The sequence below is a fragment of the Eubalaena glacialis genome, chromosome X, assembly GCF_028564815.1.
Source record: "Eubalaena glacialis isolate mEubGla1 chromosome X, mEubGla1.1.hap2.+ XY, whole genome shotgun sequence".
Lineage (NCBI taxonomy): Eukaryota > Metazoa > Chordata > Mammalia > Artiodactyla > Balaenidae > Eubalaena > Eubalaena glacialis.
The window spans coordinates 4,644,983-4,665,066 of record NC_083736.1 but is presented as its reverse complement, the minus strand read 5'-3'; the positions used below and the strand labels follow the sequence as shown (position 1 = coordinate 4,665,066).

At 40.7% G+C, this 20,084-nt stretch overlaps 1 long non-coding RNA gene across 1 annotated transcript in view; it reads left to right on the top strand.

Annotated features, from left to right (window-relative positions):
* The window catches only part of LOC133081685 (uncharacterized), a 222,603-nt gene extending 203,438 nt beyond the window's left edge, over positions 1-19,165 (top strand). Inside the window, exons 4-5 of the long non-coding RNA XR_009698893.1 lie at positions 16,530-16,671; positions 19,090-19,165. This is a non-coding gene — a long non-coding RNA (uncharacterized LOC133081685). The remainder of the gene's footprint in view (positions 1-16,529; positions 16,672-19,089) is intronic.
* The last annotated feature ends 919 nt before the right edge of the window (positions 19,166-20,084 follow it).

Genomic DNA, 20,084 nt, shown 5'->3' with positions numbered 1-20,084 from the left:
GAAACTTCCTCAGTGATGTATAAAGGATCAGTTTTATAACATATTTCTTAAGGTGAAAAAAAACAGTGGGAACAATAGTTTCTACTTATTGACCTAAATCAGTTAATTACGGAATTTGCTTCATGTTGGCATGCTTGCTCCAGAAATGTTCTCAAATTAAATAAGTGGTAAAAATTACGTTTATCGATAAAAATGGCATACCTCTTCCCTCTAATCTGTTATAGCAACTATATGGAACTTGGAAAATCTGTAGATTTGAAGGCATCATGATCGGAGCTAAGCAAAGACAGTGAGTTCTCAACTTGTCTATTGAAGGTTCTTGATATGTGGATGACTTTAAAGGATAATTAAGAGATTGGCAAGGCAAAAAAATAAATACACAGTGCAAGAGAGAATTATGTAACCGTAGCCTATTTCCAGTATGATGGAGAGGCATAGAAGGGATGATTCTCTAAAGAAGCAGACAAAATGAAAACTCATTGGGATCCATTAATTTGGCATCACATTTATCTGGTTAATTATGTTTTGTTTGTCCAATAAAAATTAATTGTATTCTTTGAATACATTTTAAGTATTTTTTGGATACTACCTAAGAATTTTGGGAAGCTATTTCACATGTTAAATATGCTTCTGTGAAAAAAAAAAATCAAATAATACAGGTTCGTTTAAAGCCCCCAGATTTAATTAACAGATTATTCTGCAAACGATCTGTTACTGTGAAGATAAGAGCAAATGCAAAAGCATACAGCTGTATATGTATACATACATAAAAATATCTTTCTATACATGTTACATGTATTAAAAAGATGGGATTATCCTGTGGTTATTATAGCTTATTTCATTAAAAATTCAGCATAGATATTTATACATATTGATACTTTTAGCTCCTGTTGTTTCTGAGTCCATCTTGAGATGAAAGAAAAAATAAAGGCACCAATGAAAACTCACTGAAAAAAGATACATAGAAAACTACCTTGGATAATTTTATTGGACTATAAAAATTAACTAATTAACTCTATTGGACATAAAATAACATGCATTGATACATTTTCAGCTAAATTAAGGAGAAAAATATTTTGCCTCTTTGGGAAGATATTTAAATTGCAAAGGAGCAACTTTTCTAATGAACCATTTGCAGTTCCAACAAATGAGCTTGGGATGAATAACATAGTAAGATCTTAGGAGCAACTGTGCATTGTGCATCTTACTACCCTAAAGTTCCAATCGTATAGTAGATGCTCAGTAAAGGTTAACTCAGTAAGTTAAGATACTTTAATAATAAACATCCACGGGGAGGCTACAAGCTGCAAAGAACAGACACACCTACTCAACCTGGTTTAAACAGCCAGGGCCACTGTCTCGTCCGACACAAGTCCAGGAAAGAGCAGGCCTCAGAAAAGTTTGCTTCCACAGCTCGACTGTGTCATCAGGGTTCAGGCCCTTCAATTACTTCTTTTGTTTTATTTTTTATTTAATTAATTTATTTTTTTTGGCCATGCCAAGTGGCACGCGGGATCTTAGTTCCCCAGCCCGGGCTCGAACCTGTGCCTTCTGCTGTGGAAACATGGAGTCTTAACCACTGGACCGCCAGGGAAGTCCCTCCATTACTTCTTTTAGAGCATCAGCTTCATCATGGCCGTAGGCAGTTGCCAATAGCAACCAGAGTTTCCCCATCTACATCCTGATGAAGAAAGAGTGACTGGCCTCTGTTTCCCAGGAACCCTATCCAGCAAATCTCTTTCTGTGACTCATTGGCCCAATATGGACCCATCATCCTTGGAGCAAGGGATATGAAATGACCAGAATTGGTGCTCTGCGATGGCATGATAGCCTGGGATGGAATAGGGGTGCAAGTACCTGCCCCCAGGCTGACTCGGTTCTCTCTTTGTTGTAGAAGAACATAACATACAGTAACTGAATCTTGTTACATTCATAATGTCTCAATTTGGGGCAGTGGTAATGCAACATATTGGGTGTAGAGAAGTTTGAGATACAAAGAATGTAGAGACATTTTCCAAAAGTGATTGTTGGTTCATGGTGGCCCTGAAAGAGAACTAGTGCCAGATGCTTTTAATGGCTGGTCCAGAGATTCATCCTTGTTGAGTTTTGTTACAGACAAGCTTAGTGCCCGGTCTTGTGCTTGAAATGTGGAGTCTTGGAGATGCCAAGTTGATTGAACAGAGACTCTTCTTAAAGATGACCGGCATTGGCATCTAAACCATGCAGGAAGCAGAATTTGGGGTTGAAGGCCTGAAAGGGAGCCTTCATTTATAACAGTTAACGGGAATTCAGTTTCTCCTCAATAGTTACATTTCTAGCTGAGTATTAAAAACAATCGAAAAATGCCTTCACTTCCCAGTGCTTTGTCGTTGCATTCACTACTCAAAACTTTTTGCCTAAGAAAAAAAGTTTTCATAAGTGAAGATTTTTATTCAGGATTAATAATGTAAATACCATTAAAAATAGTAATAAATTTTATATGGTAGATTATAATGGATATAGATTATCTTATTTAGTCCTTAAAATAACCCTTTGCAGAAAACAGAACTTGGACTCTATTTATCACTCCTCTGTCTATATCTGTCTGCCTCTGTAAGTATCATCCATCCATCCATCCGTCCATCCATCAGTGTTTTTCTTGCTCTCTTTCTCTCTCTCTCCCCCGACCCCCAACTGTGTGGGAGGGAAAAAAACTTTTTCCTCTGCTCTCTTACAATCTGTTTATTGAGGCTTGCGAATTAAACTGACAAAAGACAGATTAACAGGAGAAAGACATATTTCTTTATCGATGTTAATGTTTTCATGTGCATGGGGGTGCCGACTTAAATGCAGAACGTGAGAGTTGTGAGTTAAGTTTTATTTGGGGCAAAATGAGAACTATAGCCCAGGAGACAGCATCTCAGCTAGCTCTGAGCAACTGCTCCAAAGAGATGGGGGGGGAAGGTCAGTATATATGTGATTTTGGTGAAGGGGGAGTACATGCAATCAAGCACATATTTTTTTTAAATTTATTTATTTATTTATTTTTGGCTGCGTGGGTCTTCGTTGCTGGGCACGGGCTTTCTCTAGTGGCAGCGAGCGGGGGCTACTCTTAATTGCGGTGTGTGGGCTTCTCATTGCAGTGGCTTCTCTTGTTGCAGAGCACGGGCTCTAGGCGTGTGGGCTTCAGTAGTTGCGGCACGCGGGCTCAGTAGTTGTGGCTCACGGGCTCTAGAGCGCAGGCTCAGTAGTTGTGGCACACGGGCTTAGTTGCTCCGCGGCATGTGGGATCTTCCCAGACCGGGGCTCGAACCCGTGTCCCCTGCCTTGGCAGGCAGATTCTTAACCACTGCGCCACCAGGGAATTCCCAAGCACATATTTTTTTGGAGAATGTTTCTGCTAGTCACGAGGAGCAGGTGTCACCATGAAGGATTTTAGTGCTTTTCTAGACACGAGGAGATGCAGGCATTGGGCTCATAAAATCAGCTCCTGAAAATATCTAACTATCTGAGGACGTGTTCTGCCAGTTTTTCCCAGAGCACAGAGGGCCTCATTCCTGGTCTCCACCCTGAACTCCTTTCAGGGGGTATTGAAGGTCAGCAGCTGCAGCGGCTCAAGATTTAATCCTCGTAGAGGTAGATGGCAAGTGCCAATTTGTAGTTGACAGGGGCTTCACAGAAAGAAATAAAAGCCCAAAGAGGTGATTACACAGGTGTGGGGTGGGCTTCGTGTACCATTTTAGCGGAAGGTGATAACTTACGGAGAAGTGAGCAGACAAAGGGAAAGGTGGTTGGGCTCCTGGGGGTGGTGAAGTGTGGGAATAGGACTAGGAGTGGTAGTTATTGGTAGTTCTATTGCTAGTTAAGGTAGTTAAGGGCTCTTTAGCGAGGCTTGTTATGCAGGTAAGAGTCGTTCACCTCTTCCGGTATGGGAGAGGACTGCACCTTTACAGATGGAAATTTATGTCCCCTTCTCAAAGGGAAATATATGCCCTTCTTTTAGGCAGAAAGGGGAAGGGCAGAGAGTTCTTCCTGCATCTGCTACTTCTCAGCTGCTTTCATCTTAAAATAATTCTTATGCCAAAGTGGCATATTTGGGGGTGCATATTCTGATCTGTCTTTGTATCTATCTATCAATCCATCCATCCATCTATCATGTCTACCTACCTAGCTATCTATCATATCTATCTATCCATCCATCTATCCATCTATCTATCAGTTCCAAAGCTTGGGCTCCCCACAATATACTTACATGCTTATATATGTAAAATGATTATGGGAATGCTTGGGCCCTGACTCTCAATGGATGACTTATTTCTATCACGAGTGTCTGCAAAGCTAAGACCTTACCTAGTAGTGATTAAGTAAAAGAACCTGAAAAATAACTTTCGTTTCCTGACTTCCAGTACAATGTGTTTCCACTACACCAGTTTTCCCTGCTATTTTGAATTTTTTCAGTTAAGAAAGATTTGCTTCCTCAGGCTTCAGTGCCATTAAAGCATCAGTATCAACTTCTCATCTTTAATTTGTTCCTAGGCCAGAATCTCCCCTCTCCCAAAGAGAGAGGGACACAGAGATACTGAAAAAGACTGCATGGCATGTTATATATATTCTACCACTTTGTGGACCAAAGAAATCACAGAATCGCTCAGCCATGCCGTTTAGAAATAGCACATAGCTCAAAGAAGAGCCGTGAGTGCCACTGTGTTTAAAACTCCTGATTCTTGGAAACCTACTTTCACCAGCTTTGCCTCCACGCCATTTCTCTGGTTCCCACTGAGGTCCCTTTGGTAGATTATGTAAGTCACAAGGGCACAGGGGCTCATTATTCCAGCTTTTTCTTCTTAGCTTCCCTTTTCTTGACCCATTCCTCCCTCCTGAAGTTGAAAATAGCTATGCCTCTTTGATGCAGAAGAAAGGAGTGCTAGGTAGTCCTCAGAAGGGGACCATGCTTATGCAATAAGGGGAATTTTCTACTTCTTTCTCTGTCCGTCCAGCAGTGAAGTCCTGGGTAACACAAGCGAAATAACAAGTTCATACTTTACAGCTGTAGCACATAACTGCTCTCTCAGTGACAGGGGATTCCGATGCTGCTTTTGTGGTGTGCATGACTTGCTGGTGTCCCGAAACAAATATAATAATCGCTCTTTGCTGGAAAAACTTATTTTTTTTTTTCCTGAGGGGAATTTCTAGCTAAACCCCTATTTTTGGTTTTGAGTTAACAAGTAAGTCTGCTTCATCAGGGTCCATCACACTTATTTCTGTAGATGGAGGGAAATTGTGACTAGGCTTATGGGGACAGAAAACCATCTAAGGAAAAATCCCAAAATTAACGCTAAGAGTACAGGAGACACTAACCTGTGGTATGATGTCTCTCCATCTACTTAACTATTCTTTAGGTGTTTGTTTGGGTTTTTTTTTTTTTGGAAATAAGAAGAAGAAATAATGTTTGTCTTATTGATTTCACAAAGACATTTTGAGCTTGAAACGAGCATTGACTATGAAAGCGTTTTGCTGTAATTCACAACCACGTTCACTGATGTTATTAACGCTTGATGCTGGATCACTGGAAAGTCCCCGGGCATCTTCCCGTTTTGGATGTCAGTCTATTGGCATTTCCCTCCAGACACCGCTGTTGAGGGCCCTGTAGGACAGTCTTCCACAGAAAGTATGGTCCAAAGGTCAAGGATACTGGCGTTGAGGAGAGAGATCATCAGAGATGCTCTCAGGCTCTACCCAAGACCTACTGAATCCAAATGTGCCTTGTGGTAAAATCTCCAGGAGACTTAAGGAACAGGAAAGTTTGAGAAGCATGGAATGTAATGTGTCCACCTATTGAATTCCTCAAATTCCTGCGCACGGTGATGAACTTGAGAATATCTCCCCCCCCAAATGTGTGGACCCCAGGTGTTCAGAGGAGCCAACAAGTGTTTAACCCTTCCTCATCTTCCCTAGTCACCCCACCTGTTTTGGGGGACAGATCTCAAATGGTATGCACCCATCTCACCTTGCCTGGGGCCCCAGTGTTTCTGTGGGGATTTTCCAGATTGTTCATTCCCTTATGGATATCAGAGCCAGGCATGTAGTTTTAAAAGGACCCTGAAGAAATGCAAGGGCATCTGTAGCTATCTATGTGCATCATTCACCTCTGCAAACCATCGCGGTTACGTAACTAGAGATTTTCTAAACATGGTACGTCTGTGTCTCTGCTAGTTGTTCTTTTGGGTGAATACGTACTAAATCAGTCCATGAAGAGTAGAGCTGAGGTCTGATCCAGAATGGAGACAGAATTTGATGTAAGGCGAGAGTGGGATAAACTCATTCAATGGGCAATGGAATGCTAACATCGTGGCCTTTGACCGTGTCAGAGGCGTGGGGTGTAGGAGAACCAGGCGTGGGGTGTAGGATCGGGGGTCAAAAGAAATAGGCCTGGGATCCAGCCCTGACACGCTGTACCTGCCTGACAAGGTTCAGGTGCCCTGATCTCTGCAGCTCACCTTTCGTCAGCAGTAAAATCAAGGTTAGCTCAGTGACCTTGTAAATAAAATAATGAATGTGAAAAAACTTCTACATATTCATATGAAGAGAACTTTGTTTATACCTTAAAATACAGACCAGGAAACCTGCCCAGGGGAATGGGAAAGCATGTGATAGGCTCTGTGGACTTGCCAGAGTGAATAAGTTGCTCATCTTGGTGAAAGAAAATTAAAAGCTAAGACTGTATAATAAGTTTAAATGTAATAAATTCAGCTGAGCACCTGGCTTTGTTCTTGGCATCTCAGGGTCAAGTAACCAAGGCGATGATTTGCATGCTAAATTGAGCCTTTTGCTTAGTTTCTCATAATACTGATCCAAACTGGCAACACTTCGATGGAGTGAGCTGGTGGAATTCTGGAGGGTAGGGCTGCAAGCAAAGTGCAAATTGTCAAGCATGTTTAAAAGCACCAAGAGAAAAAAAAATAGCGCTTTCCATGAAGGCCTTTGGGCTTGTAATGCACACAAATGTCTGTCATTAAAAGCTTACCATGGTTTAGATGAAAACGTCGTTATTTTCAGTATTTATGTGTTTAAAGCAAAAGTTTAATATTTCCTTTTCAAAACTCAGTGCTTTTGTCCTGGGAAAATATAGCCTAATTATACATTACTTAGACATTGTGAATTTGATTATGTGTGGTTTTCTCCACGTCAGCCTATTTGAATTTTCAAAATCTTTGTTTTCACCACTTCTGGGCCATCACTCTAATAATGGTTTACCTACAAAGAATCCATTCGCGGTAATTTGTCGCTGCACCTGAGTACCTCTACTACCTTGAAAACTAAAAAGAGAACTTATACTTTCCATACATAGACAAACACAAACTCCTCCAATAGTAGATAAAAGAGAAACTGCATTAAATCACGGAAGCACTTTGCACGATGTTCTTAATTGAACCAGCAGAGAAACAGGATGTATCTCCAGCCTCCACTGTCACCTGGCATTCCCTTTATTCTTTTTTTAAACAATTGTTATTTTATATTGGGGTATAGTTGACTGCAGTGTTGTGTTAGTTTCAGGTGTACAGCAAAGTGATTCCGTTATACATACATATATCCATTCCTTTTCAGTTTCTTTTCCCATATAGGTTATTACAGAGTACTGCGTAGAGTTCCCTGTGCTATACACACAGTAGGTCCTTTTTTTAAATTGAAGTAGATGATCATACTAAGTGAAGTAAGTCAGAAAGACAAAGACAAATACCACATGATATGACTTATATGTGGAATCTAAAATATGGCCATTCTCTTCATTCTAAGTGTTAACACTGTCAGTCACATGTACCTCCTTCCGCATCTCCTCAAAGCAGTTTCCTGTTCTTTCACTGACAAACATGACAGGCTGGAATGGCGTGAACAGTACAAGATGCCAGGATTCCTGGGAAAAAATCCTATGCCTTTTGATCTGTCAAGTCCAGAAAGAAATTGAGCTCCAACTATGGGGGCTAAGTAAGCTCTCTCCACAAAGGCAGCAAAAGTGTTGTACAAATTGAAATGTTCATGGTAAATAGACACATGGATCCTGCTGGAAAAGTTATTACGTTTCAATTCACATCTTTGCTTTTCTTCCAGCTGATGATCTTCACTTTAAAGATTCCAAATATTTACATAAAAGAATTTCTCCTTTTATTTCAAATCAAAGTGACAGAATTGGGGGGTGAAGACACTTTGGTGCAAGTTTTCGTGTGTTTGTTGCACACTGGAAGTGCATAACTTGGAGGAACACCTTCTGGGGGCACCGTGACTGTTCATTTACTACGTGCTTACAGAGCTCAGCCCCTGGGAAATGCTGGGAGCTGTGAAATATGGGGGAAGAGACAGGCATTCCCCTGCCTGCTGCCATGAGGTCAGCTCTCAGGGTTACTGAGATGGGGTGCACACACACACACACACACACGCACGCACGCACGCACACACACACAGACGCTGAGGCATCATTACCATTGTAAAGGGTAAAATACAATGCTTGGTGATTTATTGAGTATCTCTGAATACAGAGCAACTTCCAGGATTGTGGTTTTCATAATCTGTATGAATTCTGATAGGAATGTTTTATGTACCCACACACACATCTGTGTGTGTGTGTGTGTGTGTGTGTGTGTGTGTGGTATTTATAGAAAAATCAGCATGATTAGCACTTGTTTTTAATCCATATGATGCTATAAAATGCACCTAAATATGCTGCTTTGTAATATATGCAGATTACAAAACAGTATATGTTAGGTGAACTCTGTGTGTGTGTGTGTGTGTGTTCATACATAACAGTTATACTCTGTTATATATATTTATATATATTACAGAGAGTACGTTTCAGATGCACTTTGATAACATGAGAATTAAACCAATTGCAATATATATATCAATGCATATATAATTTATACAATATATATAACATGATATGTATCGTAATTGTTTAATCTATGTTATTAAATATTAAAATATCCTCTTTGTAATATGTATAAACATATATATATAAAAACAATTCAACTATTATATATGAATAAGAATATAAGAATATATGTTATACTGCGTTATACATATGAAAAATACATAACATTTATAGTACATATACTCTGTTTTATATATATTACAAACTTTGCACTTTTATAACTTATATAGATTAAAACAGTTGTGATATATATTATATGTTATAGGTAGTGTATGTTACATATGCATTGATATCTATATCACAACTGTTTTAATCCACATGTTATAAATAAGTGCATCTAAAATATACTCTTTGTCATATATATGTGTATACATACATATATGCGTATAACTGTTATATGTGAATTTGTATGTGTGTATACATACCCCCCGCACACGTACACAAAGTACACCTAACATACTGGTTTGCACGCTATACATGTACTATAAAGCGGCATATGTTAGGTACAGTTTTACAGCATCCCCATGGATGAAAACAATCGCTAATCATGATCATTTTTCTCTACGTTTATAGCTCTCTTTCAAATGCCTGATTTCTGCCGCTTCCTTTTTGCTAGCTATGCGGAAACTAACGAATCTCTGAAAAGATTTTGACGTCTAACCTTTGAACCTGTCTCCCATAGTGATTCAAAATAGCATGGCTGATCACCCGCAGAAACAGGCGTCTGATCCCCCTATTCAGCACACAGCTTGTTCTTTGGAGAACCAAATCAGAGATATTTCAAATAAATATCGCCTGGTGAAGAACAGAGAATCAAAACTGATTGGTATGCAATTGCGTGTCAGGGAATAAAATATATTACAGTAGATTTGCAAAGCACAGCATTCTTTAGACAAGTTATTGCTATGTTTTAAAAAACCATGAGCCTATAATGATACAAAATTTATAAAATTTGATATTTATTTCTGGTAAATAATCCGCTGCTCTATTTTTTCTTCACCACACTTAACAGTTGGGAGGCACACCTCATATCTGTAGGGAGCATATGCTGCAGGAAATATTTCTTTTGCTCTGCGCTTGGAGAGGGAGGGTTAGTATATAGGGAAGAGGTCATACCGTTTAGGGGCAGACAGATTTGGTATTCAGTTGTCCTTCTGGGTACCCTTAGGCAATCTATATGACCTTTGTAATTCCCTTTGTGTACCTAGAAAATGGAGGTAGCTATGCCCACCTCCCTGGTCGATGTATATATTAGTGAAATTACCTGTATATGATTTTATATGTAGTATTATATATGCATTAACCATATATATGCATATACATATATATATGTGTGTGTGTGTATACGTACATGGGTCTGTGTGTGTGTGTGTGTGTGTGTGTGTGTGTGTCATATACTATATATAGAGAGAGAGTGTATGGCTAGGTGCCCAACACAAATTAGGTGCTATTTATTTATTTATTTATTTTTTAACATCTTTATTGGAGTATAATTGCTTTACAGTGGTGTGTTAGTTGCTGCTGTATAACAAAGTGAATCAGCTGTACGTATACATATATCCCCATATCCCCTCCCTCTTGCGTCTCCCTCCCACCCTCCCTATCCCACCCCTCTAGGTGGTCACAAAGCACCGAGCTGATCTCCCTGTGCTATGCGGCTGCTTCCCACTAGCGATCTGTTTTACAGTTGGTAGTGTATCTATGTGCATGCCACTCTCTCACTTCGTTCCAGTAGGTGTTATTTAAATTTAAGTCCTCTGATGTAAGGTACAGTAATCTTTCTCCATCCATGGAGTTTAGGGATTGTGAAGGCAAATGGTCCCAGGGCCAGAAAAGATGAGGACATGAGTGACAGACTACGTAAAGACCATGGAGAGCTGTAAGCACTGTTACATGGGGCCATCTTGACTTGACTGCAGGGTTTGCCATGTAGAAATCAAGGGTCAACATTGCCCTCGATGTAGAAAACACTACAATGTTTTCTGCATTTTTCAAGAATAGTCAGAAGCTTGTGTTTTTCTGCAAATATCCCACTTTTCAAATGTAGGCAGCTGATTTGATTAAAGAAAACAGGTGTGGGACACAGGCACGTGGGAAAATTATGCAGAAACATCACGGCTTTGAACAAGAGTTGACCTACAAGCGACTCATTTTTGATTTCTTAATCCTCCTGCACCATTCAGTTGAGGGTGGAACCCACCACAGAGCTTGTTAGAAATGCAGTTCTCAGGACAGCTCCTGGTCCTAAGGAACGGGAAACTCTGGGGTGGAGCCCAGCATCTCGGTTTTAACAACCCCTCTAGGTCAGGATCTGCAAACGAAGCCCAGAAGTCCAGATCTGAACCACCATCTGCCTTTTTCCAGCCGTAAACTAAGACTGGTCTTTCTGTTTTTAAATGGTTGGGGAAACAAACAAAATCAAAAGAAGAATCATGGGTTTTTTTGGTAATTATAACAAAATTACATTGAAGTACTTAATTATGCCAAGAAACAACAACAAAACTGGTAACGGAAAAACTGTAAATTCTACTATGAAAGGCAGTTTTCCATAACAGAAAATTCTAAGCTCTCTGCTCCCTCCCAGAATTTTTTATGATCTACTTGATACTCATAAGGCTTATATTTATATCAGCCATCTCTTTATTTATTAAAAAATGGTAAGAAAAAAATAGCCTTATGTTTATCTCAAATGTTAATGTCACATGGGAGAATCATATTTTGCAACGCATGGAAACCGTATGAAATTCTGTGTCCATGAGTATGCTTTTAGGGGGACGCAGTCACGCCCTGTCACGTCTTATGGTGTATGGCTGCTTTAACATTACAACAGCTGAACAATTACAAGAGAGGCTGTATGGACCGCAGGATCTGAATACTTATTCTGTGGCTCTTTACAGAAAAACCTTGTGGACCCAGCCGCAGCTGATTCTGGTGTGTGTTCACATTTGAGAACCGTGATGTTTAGTGACCGTCGTGAAACGTAATCCTATGTTTGTGTCAACAAGGGGAAGGGAAGAAACTCCTGCAGCAGTTACTCTGTGCATTCACTGAGCACCCGTTTGTGAATCCATTTCAGGTAGATAAGTAAGAAAGAGCTTTTGGAATAAGATCCACGGACTTCAGATTCTCAGGTCCTTCCCTGGAAGTTTAGAAACCTTAAATCATCTCCTCTTTGGATTCCTCTTCTGTAAAGCACAATAAACAATCCACACCATGCAGGATCATGCTGAAGCTATAATCAATAAACGAGATGAAGTGCATAACCAATTTCCTGCCACAGAGTAGGTGTTTTAGAAACAGAATTATCCTTTGAGTTTTAAAAGATTGTTTTCACTCTGGAGAGATTTCTAGGAGAGACTAAGATACCAGGAACTGTGTCGGGGCTTGAAAAACATATGCACATGGTGTTGTTTATTTAGAAAAGTATTGGGGGGGGGGGGGCCTTCCCTGGTGACGCAGTGGTTAAGAATCCGCCTGCCAGTGCAGGGAACACGAGTTCGAGCCCTGGTCCGGGAAGATCCCACATGCCGCGGAGCAACTAAGCCCATGCGCCACAACTACTGAGCCCGCGCTCTAGAGCCCACGAGCCACAACTACTGAAGCCCGTGAGCCACAACTACTGAGCCCACGTGCCTCGAGCCCGTGCTCCGCAACAAGAGAAGCCACCGCAACGAGAAGCCCGCGCACCGCAACGAAGAGTAGCCCCCGCTCTCCGCAACTAGAGAAAGCCCGCGCGCAGCAACGAAGACCCTATGCAACCAAAAATAAATAAATAAAATGAATAAATTTTTTAAAAAGAGAAAAGTATTGGGGCATGGAGAAAAATGCCATATTCACTTTTCAGCTCCCAACATTAATTTTCTTTAAAACTCTTATAAACAGGACTCAAGTACAATTAGGTTTTAGAGATCCAGGATGTAAGTGAAAGCGCTTATCAATATGTCTATCAAACAAGACACCTGTTTCAAGTAGGTATTTCATCACTATTTATTGAGTGAAGAGTATGTCTGTTTTTCATTGTTGCTTCTCTGTGGCAAGATCCACTGTTTTATTAACCTGGTCTTCCATTGTCATGCTTAATGTCTTCTTATTTTATAACTAGGATTAAACACTGTTCCTCCAAAGGACACTACTTGGTTGGTTGAAGATGAAGATATTGGGTGGCTTTTCCTAATTAAGCTACCCAACTCATATAAAGCCATATTATTGGCTGTCCCTGCCTGATGCCCAGGGTGATGTGTCTCCATGGTGATCACGTATGCCCTGTCTCATGAGCGGCAGCAGCCAGCTCTGCAGAGATCCAGCTCCCTCCCGCCCACAGGGGCAGGTTCCCTCCCATAGACTGGGCTTTGCCTCACTGCCATGACCCTTTCTCAAAGTGCAAGGATTTTTATTCACTTCTTCCCAATGGCTTTACTTCCTGAAAGAAGCGTATGCTTCTTTCTCTATTTATTTCCAATCCATTGGCTTAGAAATTCCCAAAGTGAAAAGAAATAAACTGGAAAACCAGAGTTTCCAGAGAGAAGACTTGAGCCCCCACTGGAGCAGGACATCCCAGATTCCAAGTATTTTTGTCCTCTCCTTCAGATCAAAGTGGGAAATTCCAGCTGATTGCCTGGAAAATTGCCTCTGTCTGCCAGCAACCTTGAAAGAGATTTTGAATTGGGTAGATACACAAAAACCCCTTGACATTTAAGTCTATGTGATTCTTTGAAAGCTAAACATATTGACACCAAAGGAATTTCTCCAGAGTAGGATGCCATAGATAAGATACACTCCTGCATTTCTCTCTCACATCACTCTTTTCTGTTTATTTAAAACCCACTCTGACGCTAGAATTCATCTCTGTCACCTCTGCTGTTCCTACTCTGCCAGTATCCCCTGCCCTCCTTTTTTTTAAAAAAATAATAACATTCACTGGTGAGGTTGAGAATAAAGTTCATTTTAGTCCTGAAGAGTAAAGTGTCCAGGTGCAATTGAAGCCTTAAATGGGAGGCATGTATCACTCCTACATGGTTTAGCACATCTATGAACATAACACTCACCAACCTTATTATACTCTCACGTAAATGGTAGGTTTGAGTATAGATGAAGGAAGAAAAATCTCTTATCCCATGTCTACATTTATTTTGTCTTTCACCACAAATCATTTCTTTAGCCTTGCTACAGATTTTATTATTTGCCAGAGCAAGGACTGGTCAGTTTTTATCTGACCTGAAAACTATTTCAAAAACCTAAGATTTTTTGCAGCACAATTAAAACACACACAGACACACACACACACACACATTTTGGAAGATTTAATGCTTTCATGGATGGAACCCAGGACTGCTGTCGAAAGGTAGTCATAACCTTGAATAATTTATGTTTTCTTTGGCCTGGTTTATCCATTTTGATTACATAAAGAATATAATACTTCTCTTCATCTTTCCTTCATTAAAGAGCCATATTGTATTTCAATAAAAAACCTATGAAAATAATCAGTCTATGAAAAAAAGTGGTGTAAGAGATGGCCAAATTAAATATATAGAATATATGTAGAATCATGATTCATTTTCCATATGAGTGATATAAACCTAGGAAGAAGAAATATTCTCAGTTTAAAATAAATCCAAGTGTTTTAAAGTTAATAACGTCATTCTTCAAAATGCCTGTCTGATTTTATTTGTGTGAACAATGTATGCTGGTGTCAGACTCTTTATCAGGGGCTTGTCCACCTGTAGAGGCAAAGTTTCCAAGCAATCATCAGGAGCCAGAAGGCAATTCATGGACTCACCTGCCAGTATTAACAACGAACAGTAGTTATTGGATTGTTGCTGTATTCACTATTCTAATAGCTCTTACTCATATTATTCAGGCTGCTATAGAATGAGTAATTTCATCCTTTCCACCTAGCAATCTGTTGCAGGATTTTGCAATTTGCCCGTTATTGAAGTAGGCTAAAATTATCATTCATTTTCCCCAGCTTCTCCTTTTGATACCTTTTTTTCTACCTTAATAGGTACCTAGTAAATTTTTGTTTCATTGACTTTATATTCCTAATACAATGAAAAATGACATGAATTTCATAACTCAATTGTACTAAATTATCAGTGACTAAATTATTTGTAAAGTATATTTTAATTTTATTACGGGACAGAGCCTTAAGAGAAAGGAATTCAGTTTGGTTAGTTTAAAGGCAAAGGGAAAACAGGATTCATTTGATTAAAAGAATAAAGCATTGAGGACCATTGTAGTTTAATCAAAATACTGTTTGATTGAAGTTACACTTCCAGCAACATCTGCCTAGTTCTCTCAGACAGTCCATCCTGCTGACAACAAAGAGAAACAAACAGACAAAGAGATCAAATAATCAGACCGCCATCAGACACGTCACGATTCTCAAAGCTATCTTAACGGGGCACAAAACGCTCCTGATAAAGGAAGAGACCGATAAACTGGCAAGGTGTTCTGATCGCAAAAGACACCATTAAAAGAGTAAAAAGAGAAGCCACGGTTTATGACATGATATTTACAGCATTTTATTTAGTTAGTTAGTTATTTACTTTTTTAAAGTTTTTTTTTTTTTTTTGACGTGGACCAATTTTAAAGTCTTTATTGAATTTGTTACAGTATTGCTTCTGTTTTATGTTTTGGTTTTTTGGCCGCCAGGCATGTGGGGTCTTAGCTCCCCAACCAGGGATTGAACACGCATCCCCTATGTTGGAAGGCAAAGTCTTAACCACTGGACCACCAGCGAAGTCCCAACAGCATTTTAAACTAGCAAAATTGTCCTATCCTCAAGATAGAAAGTGTTCCTACAAAATAATAAGTAAAAAAAAACAAAAACAAAAGAAACCCAACTAACAGCCCAGTTCAAAAGAGAGCAAAAAGTTTGAACTAGCACCTCACACTTTGGGCATCCAAATGCCTGATGCACCCATGAAAACAATACTCCGCCTCATTGAACGTCAGGAAAATTTACATTAAAACCAGAATGAGAGACCTCTGCCCAACCACCAAAACGGCTACCATAGACAGACTGATATCAGGAAGTGTTGGCAAAGATACAGAGCAACTGGAACTCACTCACAATGCTGGTGGGAGGACGTATAAATTAGTGCAACCGTTTGGAAAATTGTTTGGCAGTATCTATGAAAACTGACCATAGATATACCTGGTTCCATTCTTAACATACATGTGTACATACCTGCACCAGAAGTTTTGTCCAAGGATCTTCACAGCATCACTATTCATTAAAGCCAAGAAAAGGAAAGAACCTAAATGTTTATCAACAGTAGGATGAATGAATAAACTGAGGTGTATTCATACAAAAGAATATTGCATAGAACTAAAAACTGAATGAACCACCCCATGCAACAACATAGATACATCTTGTAATGTTACATGAAAGAAGCTAGACAGAGTAATAAATACTGTACGATTCCATTTATATAGAGTTTAAAAACAGGCAAATTGAATCTATGGTATTAGAATTTAGGAAACAGTGATTTTTTGGCATGGGGAGTGGTAATTATTGGGAGGTCACTGGAAGATGCTTCTCAGATGCAGGTAATGCTTGATTTTTTGACCTGGATGGTGGTGACATGTCTGTGTTCACTGTGCCATCATTCATTTTCCCATACAGGTATGATTTGTGCACTTTTCTTCAGTACGTCATACATCAACCAAAAGTTTATTGACTTTTTCATGCCACTGGATCCAAGACACCCACATCCTGGACTGAAGGATTGGATTTGAATGAAGCTCATTTTCATCGCAAGACAAAGGTAAACCAAAATCTTTATGAGATTTACATTATCTTCATTTTTTTTCCATCTCTTTCTCTTTTTTTTTTTTTTTTTTTTTTTGCCCACTGGAGTTTTCTCTTCCCTTTTAGCTTTAGCCAGCATTAAAAGGGTACAATGTACGGTTTTCCAGAGGCTGTTTTACATGTTGCCTGATTTTCAGCTCATTCCTATCCCCATAAAAACGTGTGACACTCGGTGTGCAGAGTGATTTCCAACTAACGTGTGCATGAGACTGAGGCAGTGTGTACATACTCTGTTCTCCCTAGGCTGATTTCGATAATGGAGGTGTTTCTTTGTAATTTGCTACATATTTTTTTTTTACTCTTAACGAATGGAGTCACTGAAACTCACTAACTGTCTTCTTGGTATGAACGCTAAAGAAAAAACAAACAAAAACAAAACCCAAGAAAGGCTAGTCTTTTATGTCTATTTGCAGTGACTAATGCAATTATTTCCCTCTGGAGAGTCCTGATGTTGACATTTATCACTAAATGGACTCACTCAGGACTCTGTGAGGCCACCTTCCAGACATTTACGCCCCTCACTTATCAGATTATTTCTTATTGAATTGGTTTTCATGAGACACCCCCCCTCCACGTGCCCCATTCTCTTTATTCCTTCCCCGACAGACCTTAGAATTAACCCTACATTTCACCGTGGATTCGAGACCACACAGGATGAAAGACTTTGAAAAACTGTCCGTATGAATAAGTTTATTATTTTTTTTAATAGACTAAAAATCCAATCAGCTACCTTCAGTTTTCTATAATTTAAATTCTGTCCATGCTTTTCTCTGATGCGTTCAAGCTTCTAAAGCGACATGTTATAATGCCGTTTTTCAATAAGAACATCAATAGTGAGCGTTTATAGTTTCCACTCTGGTGGGGGGAAGATATTAGAAACAGCATTGTAAAAGATAGTGAGAGATTACTTCTGAAAGAGCCATTTCATTAGAAATAGCCAGCAAAGGTTTGGGAGATGAAGGTTTTTCTTAAACTACATTGCGATGGATGCTAGAGAAAATGGCAATTCGATAGCCGCTGAATGATTGCATTTCCTACAAGCTCTGGGCACTGGTTTCTCAGTTAAGCTTTTGTTAAATCCAAGTGCTAAGAATCATCCGATAAGAAAGAAAATGGGTCAGCATTTTAAACCGGCAAAACTCAATCATCTGTAGGAAATAACACCCCTCTTCTGACTTGAGTTACATATAAAAACACAGGCGACTGCATATCCTGGAGAAAGTCACATATCCTTTGGGGGCTCAGTTTCCTTGTCTTTAAAATAAGGGTTACCGTACTTGCATCCATAAGACCGTGATGGAAATTAATTGATACACGTGAATGATAGCATCGTCCTCATCATTCGAGGGGCTTACCTTTCTCCAGCGGTTAGGGAAAGGCAGGGGTTTCTCCTAGGCCTACCGCTGTCTTGCCTTCTCCGCCACCACTGCCCCCGAAATATCGGGCTGGTCCTGCAGCTTCTCGCTCTTACGTGCGTCACTGACTCCTTTCCCCGCTGCGAATCCTCACCTGAAGCTCCTGGGCCCTACGAGCCCTGGGAAGAATGTTGTCCTTCCACATGATCAACAGAAGCAAGTAGACTATGAAAGGACACTTCTGACCCTAATCCCCTACCCTCCACTGCCAAGCCTGAGCCGGTACGTGCAAAGAATCACAGTTGTGTGTAGGGCAGCCCAGCTGTGTAAGCAACTTACCTACCACCTGTCAGGTAACAATGAACCGAATTTATTGAATTGTTGCTATAGGTACTGTGGCGTTAGTTCTTAACAATAACGTGTAGGCTGTTACGTACGATGGGGAGCTGCAAGGAAACATATAACAAGGGGAGAATGTTTTAAAGCCGTAGACTTCCTATGATTGTCCTTAAATTACAAGGAAAAAACACCAGCCTGTAATGTTTCTCCCATCTTTAGATTCATGTCTCTTGGAAGAGCATTTCCTCTTTCAATCTTTCACATGCAAATCCCCACCTCCTTTTTGGGAGAAGAAGTCAAAGCGGTAGATCTGGTGCTAGGATCATCCGTCTGTGTTCCCCTCTTCCCTCCCCTGGAATCCAGAGGCCATGGAAGAAGAGACGATTTGGAAGGGAGAGTCCAAGCTGGGCTTACACTCAGTCACCGCCCCTTGTGAGTGTCCGTAGCTGTGCACCACTGGGAGGTACAGCCTGGCCTCCTCATCCATCTGGACCATCCTAGGGGTGACCATGGACGCTCAGAGATGCTTCCCTCTAAATGCGTATGGGGAGAGAGAGAGAAAACCATTTTCTCAACATGCCCCCGCAGCCAATAACTTGGAGGTGATGGGTCTTCGCCATCTGCCAGTGTAGTTTTGCTTTGAGAGGATCATCACACCTTTCCCCTTTGACTCCACACAGGCGGGCTGCCCACAGCAATGGTGGTGTGTCACCTCGTGTAACTGCCTGAGTCATTTACCCAACGTAACAAGACAGCATCCTCATCGCCAGCAGCAAACACTTCTCTATACACCACGTGGCAGTTTGGGAAAACAGGAAAGTGAGCAGACAAGAGCTGTGCCGACAGCACTGCCAGGCGGAACGTGATCTGCGATTCTATCAAGGGGTTTGTGAGAGGCGTAGGTGGCTGTTGCTTGGGACTGGCGTTGCAGGGATAAAGCCAGGAAGTTGCCCAAACAGAGCATTTCAGAAGTAAAAAAAGAAGAAGAAAAAAAAAAAAAATCAGGTGTGGCACTCGGGGTTGCGGTAGAGGGGAGGAACCTTGCTCTAGAAAATGAGGCTTCCAGGCCACAAAAATGACAAAGGCAATGTAGAAAATGTGTAGATGCCACTGCTTAAGAACCACCGCCGGTGCTCTCTTTCCATAATAAACACGTAGGTCTCTGATAGACTACGACCCATCCACCAGGCTCCAGTGTTCATCGCACTGTTTCCGGGTCTAGATCGAAAATCATTTCCAGTCCCTCGCTGCCATTCTCCGTGACCCGTATTTTCTGGAGTGTCTTTCCAAGGGGCCGTCTGCTTGCTCTTCGTACACACTCGTCTTGTCAGTGGGTGGATTTGCAGTAGTGTTCCCGTGAAGATAAGCTGTTGACAGTAGACAGATGTCTTAATAAGATTCTGTTGACTGCGTTAGAACCTAGAAGCTCTGATTCCGCGGAGAGGATGAAGCCAGGAGAAGGGCTTGTGCAAGTTCCCAGCTGGGATTTTTGCAGAAGGCAAGCTTGCAGACACTCAGAAGGCAAGCCCCCACCCCGGGCAGATAGGAAGGTTCAGCCTGTGGTCAGTGGTGCTGTCCCTGCCCTTCCTTGGTCCCCCAGGGCTCTCTGTCACGCTCTGTGCTTCCCCGGCCCCCTGCCTTCGGTTTGCCTGTGTCCTTCTCCTACCTTGTGCCG